Raw genomic sequence first — 22,214 nt, 5'->3', positions numbered from 1 at the left:
ACATTTTAAAAACAACTGAGAGATTCATAGAATTTTATTCATATTCTATGAATGTGATAAAACTGTATTAATTATTTTCAAATATCAAACCAGCCTATGATCTCAGGAAGTAATAGAAGTGTATGTTGGTTACCATCCTTTCTGTATTGCACTAGTCCTATGTTGTTAACATTTGTTTGGGACATTTGTATGTTTAATCACAAGAGGGATTATTCTGAAATATTCCTTTCCTGTAATGTGTGACAGGGTATTATTGAAAAACAGCATCATTGAGATATAATTCATACGCCATACCTTTTACCCAGTTAAAGTGTATGATTTAATGATTATTAGTATATTCATACATATGTACCACCATCACCATAGTCCATTTTAGGATATTTCCATCACTTCCAAAGAGGCCCCCATTTTAGCTTTTATGTCCAACACATGTCCCCTTCCCATCCTTAAGCAATCACTAATCTGATTTCTGTCTTTATATATTTCTCTATTCTGAGGTTTCATATGAATGAAATCATATGATATTTGGTCTTTGTGACAGGCTTCTACCACTCAGCACAATGTTTCCAAAATTCATCCAAGTCATAGATTGTATTAGTTCTTCATTTTTATGGCCTATGTCATTCATCAGAGTATTAAATATAACCAGTCATGCAGAGATTGCCATATTGACTACAGTACAGGCACAGGTATATGCTGGAATAGGACCCCTTTGAAATATTAATGTGTAGGAATATAGCACATTTAATCTATTCATTCATCCACTGATAGTCATTTGGTTCTTTTGTACATTTTTGTTTTTGTGGATAATGCTTCAATAAACCCTTGTATATGGGTTTTTGTGTGGATATATGTTTTCATTTCTCTTGGGTTTATGTTTATGAATGGAATTGTGGTGAATAGAGTCCTATTATACTCTACATTTAATCTTTAGTGTAAGTTCAAGACTTTTCCAGTATGGCTGCACCATTTTACATTCCCACCAGCACTGTATGAGCATTCATATTTCTCCAGAACTTTGTCAGTACCTGTTATTAACTGACTTCTTTATTCTTTCCATCCTATTGGCTGTCAAGTGGTATCTTGTTCCATTGATTTATATTTCCATGATGATTAATAATATTCAATACCTTTTTTTGTGTTTACTGGTCATTTGGATATCTTTCTTGGATGAAGGATAACATTATTAGGTATAATGTACATTGAACCACACATAAATATATGTATAAATATATATATCAGGTATACAGATCAATGTATGCTTTAGTGAATTTTCACAAAGTGAATGAACCCCTGTAACCATATTCAGAATACAGATAAATTATTATCAAAGAATCCCCTTCCATACCAAAGAATACTTATCTCTTCATAGGTGACAAGAGTCTTGACCTTAACAGTTGCAATAATTATTTTTAACTTTTCTTGAGTTTATATAAGTCAAATCACAAAGTTTCTGGTTTTTTTGCATCCAAAATTATATTTGTGAGCTTATACATGTTGTTTTATTAAGTCATTTACCATTTTCATTGCATAAATATATAACAATTCATTCTTTTATTACTCAAGATCAGTAGGGTGATTCCAGTTTGGTGGTATTTATAAGGAATGCTGCTATGCACATTTTTCATACTTCATTTGTTGGTGGTTTTTATTAGCAATGCTGCTATGCACATTTTTATTCTTCATTTGAGGGACATATAAATATTTCTTTTGCTTCACTATTGTATACTTAGGAGTGCTATTATTGTATCAAAGGTGTATGTTTTGTGATAATTGGCTCCAGAAACAACATCATGGTACTAATTAGTGCTCTCACACCAGTGGTACATGAAAATTCTAGGACCAAATCCACAGCAGCATGTGATATTCTTTTTTTTAATTTTAGATATTGTAGTGATTTTGGAACAATGAAAAATAGGAAACAAGAAAAAAGATGATAAGTGTAAATCTAAATATGCAGAGATTGTCATATTAGATGAAGTACAGAGTCAAACTATATGCTTATACTAGGCATCCTTTTGAAATACACAGATATTTTAAAAGCAGAAGGTTGGAAAATAAACAAATTCGTAATTATGCAGAATATGTCAAAACCCCTTTTATCAACCACATTGATAGAGCATGTCCAGAGAAATGAAAAAGACCTAGAAGGCTGAAATAATACTAACAATTGCCTTGTCCAAAATAACCTTTAGCGGTAACACCCCCAAACTGAAGGAGAATACACATTCCTCTTAAGTGCTCATGGACAATTTACCAATATAATCAATATTCTGAATAACAATATCTTAACAAATCTGGAGATTTGAAATGCAAGAATATTCATTCTCCAAAAAGGGATTCAATAAGACCTAGAAATAATTAATGTTTGTGATGCTTCCATATTATGTATACTTTTGGTTTATTTATTTTTAACTCTATAAAAAAGCTTTTAGTGGCTAACCTATTGCTTAGAATATTGGTTGTTCACGAGCATTTTGTTTAATTTCCACATATTTCGGATTTTCCAATTTTTTTCTTGTATTAATTTCTAGTTTCATGCTCTTGTGGGGCAGAAAAAATCATTGATACAGTTTCAGTCTTCTTTTATTAAAGGTTTATAGCCTAACATGAGATCTACCTCAGAGAAATAAGCTATAGATGCCTGAAAGGATTGTGTACATGGCTGCTATTTGGTAAAATGTTCTGTGTATGCCTTTTAGATCCATTTGTCCATAGTCTTTTTCAAGTCATGTTTCCTTATTGGATTTCTTCCTGGATGTTTTATCATAGATGAAATTTGTGTCCTGAAGTCTCCTAATATTTTGGTAATTCTGTTTTTCCTTTTAGATGTGTTAATTATTGTTTTATATATTTAGGTGCTGTGATGGTGAGTGCATATATATTTATAATTGTTATATCTTCATGATGAATTTTTTACCAAGATGTAATTTATACATTGTGTAAATTTCAATTAACATCTCTATCACATCACATAATTATCACTTCTTTTGTGGTGAGAACTTTTCAGACTACTCTCTCAGCAGTTTTGAAGTATGTAATACAGTATTGTTGATTTTAACCACTATGCTGTGCATTAGAGCTCCAGAACTTATTCATCTTCTAATAGCAAGGTTATACCCTCTCCATTTCACCCCCCACCATCTCCTGGTAACCACCATTCTTCTCTCAGTTTCTATGAAAACAGATTGTCGTAGAAACTTTTTTGATTGCACACAGCAGTTATATCAGTCAGTATTTGTCTTTCTTTTCCTGAGTTACTTCCCTTAGCATAATGCCCTCAACGCATATCCATGGTGTCACACATGGCAGAATTTCCTTCTCTCTTGAGGATGAATAGTATTCCATTGTATATGTGTACCACATCTTCTTCCTTCCTCCATGTGTTCATGGAGAATTAGGTTGATTCCTTTCCTGGCTATTATGAATAATGCTGCAGTAAGCATGGGAGTGCATGTGTCACTTCAGTGCCTGTTTTCATCCCCTTTGTCTATGTCCCTAAAGTGTGTTGATGGATCAGAAGGCACTTTTATTTTTAGTTTTTTGAGGACAATCCATACTGTTTTCCAAAATGGCTGACCAATTTACATTCCCACAGACGATGTAGGAGGGTTCCTATTATTTGGCATCCTCACCAACATTTATTACCTATTGTTTTCTTGATGATAGCCATTCTAACAGGTGGGAACTGATAGTTCATTGCGGTTTTGATTAGCATTTTCTGGTTATCTATGATGTTGGTCATATTTTCATATACCTGTTCTCCATGTGGGTGACTTCTTTTAAAAATGCCTGGTTAGTTCAACTGTCCATTTTTTAAATCAGGCTTTCATTTTTTTGCTGCTGTTGAGTTGTATGTGTTTCCTACATGTTTTGGATTTTTTAAGGGCCCTACATACAGTTTATCTGGTATGGTTTGCAAAAATTTCCTCCTGTTTGGTAGTTTGCCTTATCAGTTTGTTGATGGTGTCCTTCCAAGCAAAATTTTCTTGGTTTGATGTTGTCCTACTTAATGATTTTTGCTTTTGTCACTTGTGGTTTTGTGTCATATCCAAAATATTATTCCCAAGATTAATGTAAAGGAGATTCTTCCCTATACTGTCTTCTTGGAGCATTATAATTTCAAGTCTTATGTTCACATCTTTAATTCATTTCCAGTTAATTTTCATGAGCTGTGTAAGAGTGGAGTCCAATTCCATTTTCCTGTATGTGATTATCCAGTTTTCCCAACACCGTTATTGTAAATATTTCTTTCTCCAGTAATTGTTCTTGGCTTCCTTGTGAAATAATATATGTGGAGGTTTATTTCTGGGCCATCTATTCTCCTGCATTGGTATATGTGCCTGGTTTTATGCCAGAACCATAGTGTTTCAGCTGTAGCTTTGTAGTATAGTTTGAAATCAGGAAGTGTGATACCTTCAGATTTGTTCTTTTATCTAGTTATTTCTCTGGTTCATAGAAAACTATGAAAATAACATGATAATATATAACTTTTTATTCAATATTAATAAATATTAAACAAAATTGCATGAATATTAAACATTTATTAAATAAATATTTTATTTAATATCAATAAAATTAATTTTTTTCTGAAAGATAACATGAGATTCTATGTATATAAAATAGCATAAATAATGACCAAGTTAAAAGTGGTCAAATATTTGCAACATGTATCACAAATTGTTAACATAGAAAAGTAATAACAATGCTCAGTTCTGGGAAATATTGTAAAAAGGAAAAGATATTTATAGAAAAATATCTGCATCACACGTGAAAGTTGATATATAAAAAACATGTTCATAATAAAAAATATAGAATCATGTAATAAGCTCAAGGTAGTCATTCCTTATAAGAGCGAATTTTTTCTTTAAGAAATCACAAAGATTCTACTGTTAGGATTGATTTCAAATCATAATGGAATAAACCAAAAAGAAATATTACTTATTCTCCAAATATGATACAAATTTATAACCATTGAGTAAAAAAAATGTTTAATTTTAATTATCAAAGTAGTTTGAAAACCTACCCACAAAGGACATTTCATATTTCTGAATATGCCAATTAATAAGAATATACTACATGGAATTTTATGGAAGTGTGTAATAGAGACATTGTGTCATTATTACTTTAAAGCTTAATTTTTTCATTTTTGTTATGTTAATGTTTTAATAATACATAGCAATTACATAAGGTGAAAATATGTTGCCAAAGTGCGAAAGTAATTGTATTCTGTCATGGTAATTAGCAGTTAAAGATGTTATTGAATAAAAGGATATAAAGGTAGGTTTGTTCTTTCTCATTTGATTTTTATTTTCTGTGAAGTCCTCTGTTGCACATCACTGTGTAATCTTCAACTCTCTGAGGACATTGTCCCCACTGCTGCCTGTTTCAGTGTCTTTGCCAAAAGATTACACAAAAGATTCATAAATAAGTCTGGATCCTAATTCATCTGGGACTTGGGTCCACATACGAGCCATGCAAACCGTTCCTCATCCTTCTAACCCTCCGGATGTTCCGGGATAAACAAGCAACTGAAACCAGTATGTCTGTGGTCTTTGAGAGACTAAGAAAATTATTTTCTTTAAGAAACAGTTTGATGTATTTTACCAAGGTCAATGGATAGTTAATTGAATTGTGGTAAAAAGAAACAAGAGTTTACAATTTTGAGTTGATTGAAGATTTTGATAGGGCTGGATCTGTATATCAACAAATGTTAAGTTACCTAAAAATAGGTGAAATGAAGGACTTCTGGAAGCAACCTTGAATTGGAAATCATCAGCTGACATAATTTAGATTCCTGCAGTTTTTTAAAAGACAAAAGAAGGAAACATATCAGTGAAACAATAGTGTCTATTAATTTTTTCAAGATATTTAGGAGCAAGGACATGGCTCAAATTTACAGACTTGTGTAAAGCACAGTGATATTAAGACTGAAGAAAAGAGAGGTAGGTGGGTGTAATGTTTCTTTTTCTATGTCTCAAGTCTCTTATTCTACTTAATTGTTTTAATTGCTTAATCCATTGCAACTATTCATTTAATTTATTGTTAGTTGTGTGATGCTCATATTCAGAGGAGTGCCCAGCTCATCCTAAAACATCAAACCAGGGTCATCCTTGCATTCTTTACCAAAACCTGAAAACTCTTAGGTATTTACTATGGGAAATGGGCAGATGGTGTGTACAGAGTATATCCTACTTCTGAAGGAAGGATATTTTAAACTCATTAAATGAAACCTTTACATACCCAGTTACTTAGAATTTGCATAATGATTGATGTGGTTTTTCATCAAATTATTTATGGCCTTTAAGAAGCGTTGGAGATTGAAATCATTTTAGAAGGAATTAGTGTAGTTATTTGTTGCTAAGTAAGGATCAACCACAGGTCATACAAAGGTCCAAAAGTAGAATTTAAGAGTTTTATTCAGTGGTGTTAACATATTTCCGGCAAGTGTATTGAGTAAATATGGATAGAATCCACAAAAGGAAAACTATTTCTCTGCCAAACAGTGATAAGTTAGGTAAGGATTTTTTTTTTCTTTTTGCCTCAATGTGGGTATTATATATATTCTGAGTACATAATCAGGTCAGGGTGTGACTCAGGAGCCACTCAGAACATTTCCTACACCAAACATAAAAGCCACCAAGAATCTTCTAAATCAGAGTCAAGGTATGGCAAAAGTAAGAGTTGTCAGAGTAGTTTTAAAATTGAGTCCACATAATAAATATTATAACTTATCTAGGTCTGGGGATAAATATTACCTTGAATTAACTCTATATCTAAGTCTCCTACAGCTCGGAGGTTATTACATTAAACAAGATGAAAATGCTGTCTCCAACAAATGTTTTACATCTGCTATTAAGCATAAAGTGTGACAAAAACACAGAGAAAGTTCTTAATGTGGCTTGGGAGATTTGAAAGGACTTCTCTAAAGAGTTAAATAGAAACAGAAAAATGAATCACAAAGACCCAGTTATAGGTCAGAATCAGCATAATGGATGTAGTAAGGGGTGGGAGGGGAACATAAATGATTATACAAAATTTTTTCCACACAGGTAATACATACAAGATGACTTATTCAGTGGAACGGGCTTTCACAGCATTCGTACAGGAAACTAGAAATATGTTGTGTCACACACACCTGTTGTGTTTTTAGTTCATTCAGGAAAAAAATCCTACAAGCAGAAAGTGACAATGAGGAAAACCTTGGTTATTGATAAGGGAAATGTGCTTAAGGGAAGTAGTATACCATGAGCTAATCTATTCCAAAGTGCAAATTAAAATAATAGTGCACCTTTAAAAAATTCTCATGGAAGATTCTATTTTCCTTGGACTACATTATTCAAAAAATTCTATAAAAACATTATTTTTTCTGAAATACAGTCATGACCATTTAGTAGGTTATAAAATCAACTTGATGATACATGTATTTATTTTTAGTGAGATATATTAGAACATAAACATCAGAGAGTAGAGAACCTAAGGGTTAGTTTTTTGTTTCCAATATATGTGTGTAAGTATTTGTGTAGGTGTGAGCAGGTACACTGGGCTGCAATATAAAATATCTACCTTACCATTTGTTGTTGTAAAAAACATTTGAAAGCCAGGTTTATGATTCACCTAATGATATGCTATCAACAGAGCCAAGAGCATGAATTATTTTTAAAACTCATTATCAAGAAAAACAAAATACACATAAAATACATTGCTTGGCTTTTCTGAACAAAACCCATCGTAAGACAATTTTTCCACTCTCTACTCAGATCTTACTGCCATTGCTTTTACATGCAGACTGGGAAAAAGACAGGACCCAGGAATGAGAAACCACACATCTCTAACCAGTTTCATCCTCCTGGGATTGACAGATGACCCTCAGCTACAGATTCTGATTTTTATATTTCTACTGATCACCTACATGTTGAGTGTAACTGGAAACCTGAGCATCATCATCCTCACGTTAGTGGATTCTCACCTTAAAACTGCGATGTACTTTTTTCTCCAAAATTTCTCTTTGTTAGAAATCTCATTCACTTCTGCATGCATTCCTAGATTCTTATACAGTATATCAACAGGTAACAGGACTGTTACATATAATGCTTGTGTATGCCAACTATTTTTTACATATGTTTTTGGAGTAACGGAATTTTTTCTCCTGGCTACCATTTCCTTTGATTGATAAGTAGCCATCTGCAAACCCCTGCATTACATGACTATTATGAACTACAGGGTCTGCAAAAGGCTAATCTTCTACTGTTGGGTGACTACTCTACTGATCATATTGCCACCACTTAGCTTGGGACTGGATCTGGAATTCTGTGACTCTAATGCCATTGAACACTTTCTCTGTGATGCTAAGCCAATATTGAAGATCTCATGCTCAGATACATGGTTCATAGATCAGATGATCATTATCTGCTCTGTGATGGTTTTTATTGTGACTCTGGTGTGTGTGGTTCTCTCCTACATGTACATCATTAGAACAATTCTAAGACTCCCCTCTGCCCAGCAGAGGACAAAAGCCTTTTCCACCTGTTCTTCCCACATTATTGTGGTTTCTATCACCTATGGCAGCTGCATCTTTGTTTATATCAAACCTTCAGCAAAAGATGAAATGGCCATTAATAAGGGAGTAACCATACTCACTACTTCCATTTCCCCCATGTTGAACCCATTCATTTACACTCTGAGGAATAAACAAGTGAAACAAGCGTTTAATGACTTGGTCAAAAGATTTATATTACTGTCAAAGAATTAGGGGAACATTGATGTCCAGATCCCTAAGCACTTTTTCTTCTGTTTCTATCTAACTTTGTCTTTTCCTCATCTATATTTGGCCTTCCATTCAGTACTGACCCTTGTCAATTTACCACTTTCATCTCCGTATAAAAAAGCTTCTTTCAGATGATAATTGTAATGAAGAAAAATGAGATTAGGTGTTTCAGGAAATCTAAACTGGACATCACTCCTAAGATTTCCTTACCATTGCTGAAAGGATTGGGAAATTTATCTTAAAATATTAGTAGAATAGTGAACATCATCACTCAAAAGAAAGCACACACACACAGAAAAACAGAAATAAGACAAAAACCTTACTCAAATGAGACGGGACTTAATATTGAAAAGAATCAATGCTTTTCTAAGTGTAATGAGGTAAAATTTCATACATGCAAAATATTTTTCAAATAGGGAATATGAATAAGATTTATGATTTGAAAGAAGCATTTTTAATGGAGTATCTTTAAAATTCCTTGATTCACCTATTATTTTATTGACTGGATCCTGTACAATATACAAGTTACTTAAAATTTGCCAAAGGGACATGATTTAAGTTACAAGGAAGAGAGAAATGCACTGGCAATTCCTGTTTAAGATAAATCCTTCACTGAAGTTACATAGAACAGATTAACATTGATATTCCAATTAAAATCTTAAATCTTGAATGTAGAGCATTTAAAAAACAGATGGCAGCAAGCACAAGGAAACTAATGTAGGGCTAGAAGAGTGATAAATAAGCAGTAAGCCAAATATACTGGGAAGGAAAAAAAGAATAAAATGTGAATACAAATATCAATGAGATGATTTTCTATTTTAAAAGGAAAAACGACTGTTGAAGTATCCATATTATGAACCTAACAATAATTCCTTTAAGACAGACTAGCGTTTCATTACTCAATACATTATGCACCAACTTCCACTTCTGTAGTTGAACATAGCAAAATTTCCTTTGATTCTTGTTCTCATACTTCAGGCCACTTCTCATACTGTCACTTACGCAGGCAGGAATTGTCCCCTCATTATACGACTTCCAAACCCATAGGGCCCTCCAGTTAAAATGACATTCCCACAGGAATTTTTTGGTGACCTCGTCTTATGATTGCACCAACAGTACCACCAGGCCTTGGTCAGTCTGACTCATTCACAACAGTGTCATCACTTACCCGGTACTTTCATACCTTACCAAACTGCATTTCATCTTTACTTGTTCTTCTACTCTCAGTGGCAAATGCCTTGGGGAATCTTTGCTTCATATGCCAAATTCTAGAATGCTTTATGCCTGGTGCCTAGAGAAATATTAGTTATATAAGGGATAAGTTACCAACATGATGATTTGAAGCTTCAGAAGATGCAAATGAGAACTAACATATGAAGAGAAAAAACACTGAAGTAACAATGACTTGAATCTGTGAATAACAGATAAAGAATGGCATGACTGTAAGAAAGAATCCTGTTAAAATATTTATTTTTAAATATCTAAAGGAAATAAAATGTAAGCCACAATTTGTAGAAAATGTATATTGATAAACCTGAAAATAATCCTACAACATATATGTGTATTCATAATTTACACTGGAGAAATGTGGAGAAATCAAAGTTTAAAAGCATGAATTATTGAAAGGGGATTAAACATGATGGCATGAGAAGTGAGACAGAAACCTTCTCTCAAAACCACATATAATATGAAAATACAGTAAATACAACTAATCCTAAAAGAGCAACAGGAAAGAAGGCTGCACCAGAGTGCATACAGAGAAAAGAACAGACCCCATGGAACAGGGCAACGTATCAAAGCTGTGATCCAGTTGGATTGAAGCCCTTCCCCAACCCAGATCACTGGCATGAGGAAGAGAAATGGAGTGGGGAGGGTGTTCAGACCTAGGATTGCTGAAGACCCAGCCCTGGATATCTGCTCTGGTAGTACAAACCTACATTATATGGTGCTCTGGAGATTAGTGGGGTTGGAAAGCTGCAATAGGTGAAATACTTGGATAGACAGAGATTCCAGCTGCTTGTGGAAAGCAGGGATCCACATCTGGCTTCTCTGAGACAAAAGAAAGGCAGGTAGTCTGAGAGACTTCCTAACAGCAAGAGGGCTGCTAAAGGGGCAAGGAATGCAGAGAGCTTGCTGCTCAGGAGAAAGCACAGGTGGACAAAATCAGGCACACTCTACCCAGAAAATTAGGAACTTTCAAGAGCTATAGGTACTCCATTCCCCTGCCTGGTTACCCAGCTTCAAGGCCTCCCACCATAGTATGCAGCCCGCTGCACCTTCCTCCTGGCTGGCAGCAGCTGGCAAACTGGCTACCCCTGCTCTTGTACCAGACCAGCCAGGGGGAATCCCAGCCTATTGCAGCTACAAGCACAAACCATAGAGGATTCTACCTGCATGCTTGGCTCAGTGGCCCTGGCAATGGAGACAGGCACTGCACTGAGAAACAGGAAACAGGTCATTCTTCCTGACAAGCAGCAGTGCCACTCACCTGTGACCCCTGCAATTGCTTCAGAGGCTGAGCAGGTCCAGACAGTAGAGCTTCTGGCACTAGCGGGCATGACGTACAAATATGAAACACCAAAGGAACCTGGTTCAAACCAAAATCCCACAAACACTGATAAAGGGCCAAGTGAAATTGAATTTATCAATCTTCCAGAAAGAGACTTCAAAATAAAAACATGAACATGCTCATGGAGGTACAGAAAAATACTCAAGACCACAGGGAAGAATGAGATTCAATCACTAAAGAACACAGTATCTGAAATGAAACAAAAAATGGGGATATTTTAAAGCAGATTAGATGAAGCAGAGGAGATAGTAAATTAAGTAGAAATCAGAGAAGAGGAATACAAAGAAGCTGAGGCACAGAGGAAAAAGGATCTCTAGAAATAAAAGAACATTGACAGAACTATGTGACCAATTAAAACAGAAAAAAATATTTGCATTATAGTGGTTCCAGAAGAAGAAGAGAGAGAAGAGGATAGAAAGTGACTTGAGGAGATAATTGATAAAAACTTCCCCAATCTAGGGAAGGAGTTATTCTCTCAGGCCATGGAGGTGCACAGAGCTCCCAACACAAGGGACCCAAGGAAGACAATATCAAGACATACAATAATTAAAATGTCAAAGATAAGGGATAACGACAAAATATTAAAAGCAACCAGAGAGGGAATAAAGATAACATACAAAGGAAAACCCATCAGGCTATCATCAGACTTCTCAGCAGAAACCTCACAGGCCAGAAGGGAGTGGCATGATATATTTAATACAATGAAGCAGAAGGGCCTCCAACCAAGAATACCCTACCCAGCAAGATTATCATTTAATTTGAAGAAAGGATTAAATGATTTTCAGATAAAAAGCTGAATTTAGCTCCGCAAACCATCTATCCAGTATATTTTGGAGGGACTCTTCTAGATGGAAGTGTTCCTAAGGCTAAATAGCTGTCACAAGAGAAAATAAAATGACACTAAGAAAGTAGAACAATTAATTACTAAGCAGATGCAAATTCAAATCAACTATCCCCAATGTCAATCAAGGGATACATAAAGAGTCCAGAATATAATACCTAATATATTAAGAATTGCAGAGGAAGAAAAAACAGAACCATTATATTGTGTTTATAATAGCATACTAAGTGAGTTAAATTAGACCATTAGATAATGAGGAAGTTACCCTTGAACCTTTGATAACCACAAAACTAAAGCTTGAAATGGCAATAAGTACATACCTATCAATAATTACTCTAAATGTAAATGGTCTGAATGCACCAATCAAAAGACATAGAGTCACTGAATGGATTAAAAAAATAAGACCCAACTATATGCTGCCCACAACAGCTCACTTCAAACCCAAAGACATACAAGGACTAAAAGTAAAGGGATGGAGTAAGACATTTCATGCAACTAATAGGGAGAAAAAAACAGGAGTTGAAGTACTTGTACCAGACAAAATAAACTTCAAAACAAAGAAAGTAACAAGAGACAAAGAAGGACATTACATAATGATAAAGGGATCAGTCAAACACAGGGATGGAATCATAAATATCTATGAACCCAACACAGGCACATCTACATATGTGGAACATATATTAACAGAATTAAAGAGGGAAATAGAATGCAATGCATTCATTTTAGGAGACTTCAACACACCATTCACTCCAAAGGACAGATCAACCAGACAGAAAATAAGTAAGGAAACAGAGGCACTGAACAACACATTTAGAAGAGATGGACCTAACAGACATCCACAGAGCCCTCCATCCAAAACAGCAGGATACATATTCTTCTCAAGTGCACATTGAATGTTTTCAAGAATAGATCATATACTAGGCCATGAAAAGAGGCTCAGTAAATTAAAAAAGATTGAAATTGAACCAGCCATCTTCTCAGACCGCAAAGCTATGAAACTAGAAATAAATTACACAAAGAGAATGAAAAAGCCCACAAACACAAGGAGGCTTAACAACATGCTTCTAAATAATCAATGGATCAATGATCAAATAAAAACAGAGATCAAGCAATATATGGAAACAAATGACAACAATAATTCAACACCAAAATATCTCTGGGACATAGAAAAGGCCATGCTAAGAGAGAAGTATATTGCAATATAGGCCTACTCGGGAAAGAAGAACAATCCCATATGAAGAGTCTAAATTCACAATTAATGAAACTAGAAAAAGAACAAATGAGGCCCAAAGTCAGTAGATGGAGGGACATAATAAAGATTAAAGCAGAAAATAAAAAAAAAATGAGGAGAAAAAACAATAGAATCAATGAAAGCAAGAGCTTGTTCTTGGAGAAAATAAACGAAATAGTTAAACACCTAGCCAGACTTATCAAGAAAAAAAGAGAGTCTACGACCATAAACAGAATTAGAAAAAAAAAGGTCACTAAGGCACCACAGAAATGCAAAGAATTATTAGATATTACTATGAAAAATTATATGCTAACAAAGTAGATAATCTAGTAGAAATGGACAACTTTCTAGAAAAATACAATCTTCCAAGGATAACCCAGGAAAAAACAGGAAATATGAACAGACTAATTAACAGCAATAAATTGAATTGGTAATCAAAAAACTACCTAAGAATAAAACCCCTGGACCAGATGGATTCAAACCATTGAATTTTATTTAAGACTTAGTGAAGTCATGCTACCCATCCTCCTTAAAGATTTCCAAAAGCCAGAAGAGGTGGAAATACTTCGAAACTCATTCTCTGATGCCAGCATAAGAATAATACCAAAACCAGGCAAAGACACCACAAAAAATGAAAACTATACATCAGTATCCCTGATGAACATAGACACAAAAATACTTATATTAGCACCTTGAATTTGAAAATACATCAAAAAGATCATCGACCATGTTCAAGTAGGGTTTATTCCTGTGATGCAAGGATGGTACCATATTTGAAAATCCGTCAGCATCCACCACATCAACAAAAAGGACAAAACCACATGGTCATCTCCAGAGATGCTGAAAAAGCATTTGACAAAATTCAACACCCATAAAAGAAATATCTGCGAGTACTAAATTTTAACAAAATTAATTTTATTAACAAAGTATGATAAAAGTAAAAGGTAATATATTTATATGATATCCATTATGAATATTAAAATAATGGTAATAAATGATGTTAATTGGATTATATACTATAAAAACTGTAAAATTAGTTTTAAAATGTCAGGTAACAAATATCGAGACATAAGTAATAAGTGGAAATGGAAAAAGAAGTAAAAACCAGAAAAGAGGAGAAAAGAAAAAATGGTCTTTAGCCTGGATATTCAATCTCATTGAGGAAATCCTGCCTCTAGGCATTTTTCTAATTGCTAATCATCTGTTCTGTGCAGAGCCTCCTCAGGTGAGTCCATTAAGAACAAAGAGGGCCCTGCATGAATTTCCCAATATTTAAGGGTGTTTTAGAGAAAGGTTCTCCAATTTTTAGCCCTCACTGAATACCAAAAATGTTTAGTGGCCTTCCACATCTCAACCAGATGAAAGCATCTGGGCAGGTATCCTCACCCTATGGCTACCTCAGATTTCTGAACGACTTAGCTTCTCTGATTCTTTGATTCTGCCATAACCTATGCTATTAATCCATCAGCTTAAATCCAGACAACATATATACTTCACTTAATATTTTATTTTTGCTTTTTTCTCTAAGTGGGAGTTCCTTAGCCTATGTATACAACTACATGAAGGGTGTAGAGTTCAACTTCTGAAAATCAAGCCCTCAGCCATACGAGTGAATGTAACTACTGTCACATCACTGATTTCTGACTTCTTTAACCAAAGGTGAAAAACCATTTTCTATTCAAGCCTGGTTTATCCTCTGGGCTCATAGCTTGTTCACAAATGTATATGTCATCCATTATATTAGTTTTCTAGACCATAACCTGGTTGCTCTTTGCTACTATTTAGACCCACATTATCTCAAAGTGAGATCTGAACAAATCATAAACATGCTCATGATTCAGATGAGTTTAAATAGTTATTTCATTCATAATGAATAGAGATTGAAGAATATGGCTAAGAAGAGGGAGGTTGCTTTGACTTTCCTGCCGTGTTAGAAGCCAAACAATTCTGCTATCATTAGGCAATGACACTGTCCCCGAGAGCTGACTCAGTGGTGAGTAGAGGTAAGAGGGCCGTGTGCTTGCCTTGCACATAGCCAGTTATGAGTAGTGATTTATTCTAATCTCATCAAGCAGACAAATTTTGTAGAAAATTATTCAGTAACCTAGGTTTTGCAAATATTCTTGGGTGGGGATTTTTAAACATTCATAAAAGGAGACAAGATACAATAATTACCAGACATGTACTCATTACCTGGTTTCCATAGTTACCAATATATTAAAAACACATTTCTCTATCACTCTCTGATATTTTACTTTTTGACTGGCATTTCACATTATACCATTCACCCACACATTCATTACAATTCACCCACAAGTTTATCTGTAAATATGGCTAGCTGCTAAGGAAAATTTCTTAATAAGAATAATATCATTATGCCATTGTCCCACATATCAATATTATCAATAAGTCATAATAGAATTTCATATTCTGTATGTATTCGTATTTCCCTGGGTCACATAAATATGTTTTGTTTTTTGTTTTGTATTTCTTTTAGGTAAGGTGTTTGGATCAAAATCTAACACATTACTTTTGGTAGTTATGTTACTTACATCATTTAAAAATTTCCTTATGATCCTTTCACTTTTTCTTGCTTTAATTAAGGGAGAAATTAGGTCATTTGTAGTTAATGACATCTTTGAATATTTAACTGATTGCTTACTTATGGTGTCACTGATATTGTTTCTCGGTCATCCAGTTTCTTCTTAAATGTTAGCTAGAATTAATTATTGATTTGATTTAGATTCATGGTTATAGCAAAATGATCAGTAGGTGAGATAGTATGTTTACTGTTGCACCACATCGTGACCCTTATAATGTACATATGACATACTTTTAGCAATGCTTAGATTATTCCGTGTATTCAGGTCTTGGCAGCCTGATATCTCTATTATGAATATCCCCATCAATAATTCACAAATAGTGTTTAGCACACAGTAACACATTGTTGAGCTTCATTCTTCTCTTAATAGGTTTTAAAACATTGCCTTCTTTTGTATTTGTGTGAATTCATGGCTTTTTTGATAACGTATTTGACTCCAAGGAAAGGTAGAAAGGAGCATTCCCTCCTTTATCAATGTTTTGTGGTAGTAATCTGATGTCCTGGTGACATTCACTGGTCAATTTCCATTTAAAGACTACATGATCACAGATTTTAAAAATATATTATCTATGTTTTATTAAATTCATTATACTATTTGCAAACTCATATTGTCCCATTTCTTTTTATTTTATTTTTTATGGTGGTATCATTAAGGTACAATTACGTGAGCAAGAGTGTGGTTACTAGGCTCCCCCCATTATCAAGTCCCCACACCACATCCCATTACTGTCACTGTCCATCAGCATAGTAAGATGCTATAGAATCACTACTTGTCTTCTCTGTGCTGTACTGCCTTCCCTGTGCCCCATGCCCCCTACATTATGTTTGCTAATCATAATGCCCCCTTTTCCCCCTTATCCCTACCTTCCCACCCACCCTCCCCAGTCCCTTTCCCTTTGGTAACTGTTAGTCCATTCTTGGGTTTTGTGAGTCTGCTGCTGTTTTGTTTCTTTGGTTTTTCTTTGTTCTTCTCCACAGATGAGTGAAATCAGTTGATACATGTCTTTCTCCGCCTGGCTTATTTCCCTGACTATAATACCCTCTAGCTCCATCCATGTTGTTGCAAATGGTAGGATTTGTTTCTTTCTTATGGCTGAATAGTATTCAATTGTGTATATGTACCACATCTTCTTTATTCTCTCATCTACCGATGCACACTGAGGTTAATTCCATATCTTGGCTACTGTAAATAGTACTGCAATAAACATAGGGATGCATATGTATTTTTGAATCTGAGAACTTGTGTTCTTTGGATAAGTTCCTAGGATTGGAATTCCTGGATGAAATTGTATTTATATTTTTGGATTTTTGAGGAACCTCCATATTGCTTTCCACAATGGTTGAACCAGCATATATTCCCACCAGCAGTGTAGGAGGGTTCCCCTTTCTCTGCATCCTTACGAGCATTTGTTGTTTTCTTAGTCTTTTCAATGCTGTCCATCCTAACTGGTGTGAGGTGATAGCTCATTGTGGTTTTTATTTGCATTTCCCTGATAATTAAGAATGTGGAGCATCTTTTCATATGCCTGTGAGCCATCTGAATTTCTTCTTTGGAGAATTGTCTGTTCATATCCTCTGCCCATTTTTTAATTGGGTCATGCTTACTGGGCGTCGAGGTGTGTGAGTTCTTTATATATTTTGGATGTTAACCTCTTGTCAGATTTGTCACTTACAAATATATTCTCCCATACTGTAGGATGCCTTTTTGTTCTGTTGATGGTGTCCTTTGTTGTACAGAAACTTTTAAGTTTGTTGTAGTCCCATTTGTTCATTTTGCATTTGTTTCCCTTGCTTGAGGAGATGTGTTCAGGAAAAAGTTGCTCATGTTTATATTCAGGAGATTTTTGTCTATGTTTTCTTCTAAGAGTTTTATGGTTTCATGACTTACATTCAGGTCTCTGATCCATTTTGAGTTTGCTTTTGTGTATTGGGTTAAACAATAATACAGTTTCAGTCTCTTGCATGTAGGCATCCAGTTTTGCCAACACCTGTTGTTGAAGAGACTGTCATTTCCCCATTGTATGTCCATAGCTCCTTAATTGTATATGAATTAACCATATATGCTTGGGTTTATATCTGTGCTCTCTATCCTGTTCCATTGGTCTATGGGACTGTTCCTGTGCCAGTACCAAATTGTCTTGATTACTGTGGCTTTGTCATAGAGCTTGATGTCTGGGAGCATAATTTCCCCAGCTTCATTTTTCCTTCTCAGGATTACTTTGGCTATTCAAGGTGTTTTGTGGTTCCATATAAATTTTAGAAGGATTTTCTCTAGTTCATTGAAGAATGCTATTTGTATTTTGATAGGAATTGCTCTCAATCTGTAGACTGCTTTAGTCAAAATGGCCATTTTTACAATATTAATTCTTCCTATTCATGAAAACGTGATGTATTTCCATTTATTGGTATTTTCTGTAATTTCTCTCATGAGTGTCTTGCAGTTTTCAGAGTATAAGTCTTTCACTTCCTTGCTTAGGCTTGTTCCTAGGTATTTTATTCTTTTTGTTGCAATTGTGAATGGAATTATTTTCCTGATTTCTCTTTCTGCTAGTTCATCTTTAGTGTATAGGAATGCAACAGATTTCTGTGTATTAATTTTGTGTCCTGCAACTTTGCTGAATTCAGATATTAGATCTAGTAGCTTTGGAGTGGATTCTTTAGGACTTTTTTTGTACAATATCATGTCATATGCACTCCTTGCCAATCAATATAAGCGGATTTTCTGGCCTGTCGATTCTACTCCGTTGTTCTGTATGTATGTTTTGATGCCACGACCATCTGTAGCTTTCTTGTTTAGTTTGTAATCAGGAAGTGTGATGCCCCCAGATTATTATTTTTTCTGATTATTACTCTGCTTGTTTCATAGAAAACTATTAAAATCAAGATTGAAATATTTATATTTTTATTAAATATTAAATGAAAATTTTTATTTAACATCATTCAATATTAGGAATTAAATATTTTATTTATTGTTAATAAAATTAATAAATATTAAACAGAAATAATTTCAAAAATAAATAGCATGAATCATTTAAAAAGTACTGAGTATTAAAGATTTGAAAAATATATAAGGCCTATTTAGAAAAAAAGAAAGTTTTTCTGAAAAGTAACATGAAATTCTATGTAAATAAAATAGAATAAACACATTTAAAGACCATCTTACAAGTGGTGAAATAGTCACAATACACGTAACAGGATATACGTACATTGATAACAAGATTTATATACGTAAGCAATAGTAATTTATGCTTAGTTTTAGGAAATATTTTCAGTAGAACAAGATATTTGTACAAAAATGTCTGTATCACAGCTGAAGATTGAGTTAAAAAAGATTTATATATTCATAATAAAAATTGTAGAATCACTTAATAAGCTCAAGATAGTCATTTTTTATAACAGTGAAAGGTTTTTTAAGCAATCACAAAGTGTCAACTGTTAGAATTGATTTCAAATTATGATGGAATGGACCAAAATGAAATGAAGGTTGAGTTAAAAAGATTTATATATTTACAATAAAAATTGTAGAATCACTTAATAAGCTCAAATTTTTTATAATAGAAATGTTTCTTAAGCAATCACAAAGTGTCAAATGTTAGAATTCATTTCAAATTCTGATGGAATGCACCAAAATGAAATACTGCATCTTTTCCAAATGATACAAATTTCTAACTGTTTAGTAAAAAGGTTTGTTTTTAATTGTCAAAATAATTTGAAAGCCATGACATAAAGGATGCTTCATATTTGTGAATATGTCAGTTCATAAGAATATATTTACATTGGATTATATGGAAATGTATAATAGACTAAGGGCAGTTATTACCTTTAGCTTATTTTTCCATTTTTCTTATGTTAATTTTTTAATAATAAATAGGCATTACTTATGGAAAAAGTATGTTACCAAAGAAGAAAAGATGTAATTGTATTCTCTTACAGTAATTAGACACTATCTGTGTTATTGAAGAAAAGGAGTAAAAAGTGGGCTTGCTCTTTCTCATTTGATTTATATTTTGTGTAAAGTCCTTTGTTGGATAGCACTGTGGAATCTTCAGTTCTCTGAGGACATTGTCCCCACTGCTGCCTGTTTCAGAGTCCTTACCAAAATATTACACAAAAGATTCATAAATAACTTTGGATCCTAATTCATCTGGGACTTGAGTCCACATACAAGACATGCAAACTGTACCTCATCCTTCTAACCCTCAGGCTGTTCAGGAATAAGCAAGCAACTGAAACCACCATGTCTGTTGTCTGTAGTCTTTGAGAGACTTAGAAAATTATTTTCTTTTAGAAACAGTTTCATGTGTTTTACCAAGATTAGAGAGATATGAATAGTTAGTTGAATTGTGCTAAAAAGAAATAAGAGTTTATAATTTTGAGTTGAATGAAGGCTTTGATAGGGCTGGATTTGCATATCAACATATATTAGGTCACCTAAAATAGGTGAAACAAAGGACTTCTGGAAGCAACCTTGAATTGGAAATCATCTGCTGACATAATTAAAATCCTTGCACTCTCTGAAATGTTTGGTTTTCTATAAGACAAGAGAAGTAAACATACAGTAGTCAAACAATAGTGTTAATTTATTTTCAAGATATTTAGGAGCAAGGACATGGCCTAAAGTTTCAAGACTTGTGTAGGGCAGAGTTGTGTTACGACAGAAGATAGGAGAGGTAGGTGGCCTGTACATGTTTCTTTTTCCATATCTTGTGTTGACTCAACTATTTAATTATTTTAATTACTGAACCTATTATAACTTATTATTGTTAGTTACACTTAACTTATTGTTAGTTGTGTGATGTTCACATACATGGGGTTACCCTGCTCATCCTAAAACATCAAACCAGGGTCATCATTTCATTCCTTTACTGAAACGTGAAAACTCTTGGAGGTTTACTACGGGTAATAGGCAAGTGGTTGATTCAGAGTATGTCCCACTTCTGAAGGAAAGGACTATTTTTAAAGTAATTAAGTGAAACATTCTCATAGCTAGTTAATTAGAATTTCTATAACAAATGACTTGGTTATTCTTCAATTTACTTATGGCTTTAAGCAAACATTGGAGATTGAAATCATTTTGGAAGGAATTAGTGTAGTTATTTGGTGTTAATAAGGATCAACCACAGAGCAGCTGATGGTCCTAATGCAGGATTTAAGAGTTTTAACCTGTGGCGTTAATAATATATTTCTGGCAGGTGTAGTGAGGAGGTTTGAATGGAATCCATAAAGGAAAGCTATTTCTATGAAAAAAACCAGTGATAAGTCAGGTAAAACAATTTGCCTTCGCAGGTATGACATACATGCCGAGTGTGTAGTCAGGCTATGGTGTGACTCAGGAGCCACTCAGAGCATTTCCTCCACCACACATAAAAGCCAACAAGAATCACCTAAAGCAGAGTAAGGGGTTCGGCAAAAGTAACAGTTGTCAGAGTGGTTTTTTTTTTGTATTGTTTTTTTATTTTGGTATTATTAATATACAATCACATGAGCAACATTGTGGTTACTAGATTCCCCCCATTATCAAGTCCCCACCACACACCCCATTACAGTCACTGTCCATCAGCGTAGGAAGATGCTATAGAGTCACTACTTGTCTTCTCTGTGCTATGCTGCCTTCCCCAACCCCCTGCTACATTATGTGTGCTGATCTTAATGCCCCTTCTTCTCCTTCTCCCTCCCTTCCCACCCACCTCCCCCAGTCCCTTTCCCTTTGGCAACTGTCAGAGTAGTTTTAAAATTGAATCCACATTATAAACAAATGACTCTCTGAGGTCTATATCTGAGGTTATATATTACCTTGAAGTTACTCGATATCTCAGTCCATACTGCTCTGTGCTTATTACATTAAACAAGATGAAAATCCTGTTTCCAACAAATTTTTTACACCTTCTAATTAACATAGAGTGTGACAAAAAGACATAGAAAGTTTTTAAAGTGGCCTGGGAGATTTGGAAGTACTTCTCTGAAGAGTGCAAGTAGAAAATAGAGGAATGAATCACAAAGAGTCAGGTATATGCCAGAATCAGCAAATGGATGTAGTAAGGGGGAGAGAGAAAGTAAAACAATTTGATAATATTTTTTTTCCAGACAGGTAGTCCATGTAACATGACTTGTTCAGGGAACAGAGACTTCAACGGCATTAGTAGATGGATCTAGATACATCTTGTGTCAAAAACACACCTCATATGTTTTTTGTTTATTCAAGGA

The 22,214-nt window shown here is 34.2% G+C and overlaps 1 pseudogene; it reads left to right on the top strand.

The window, feature by feature from the left end:
• Positions 1 to 7,813: 7,813 nt before the first annotated feature.
• Positions 7,814 to 8,752, top strand: LOC118971922 (olfactory receptor 6C2-like; annotated as a pseudogene).
• The last annotated feature ends 13,462 nt before the right edge of the window (positions 8,753 to 22,214 follow it).

The sequence above is a fragment of the Manis javanica genome, chromosome 10, assembly GCF_040802235.1.
Source record: "Manis javanica isolate MJ-LG chromosome 10, MJ_LKY, whole genome shotgun sequence".
NCBI classification, from domain to species: Eukaryota; Metazoa; Chordata; class Mammalia; order Pholidota; family Manidae; genus Manis; species Manis javanica.
This window is presented reverse-complemented; position numbering and strand designations above follow the sequence as displayed.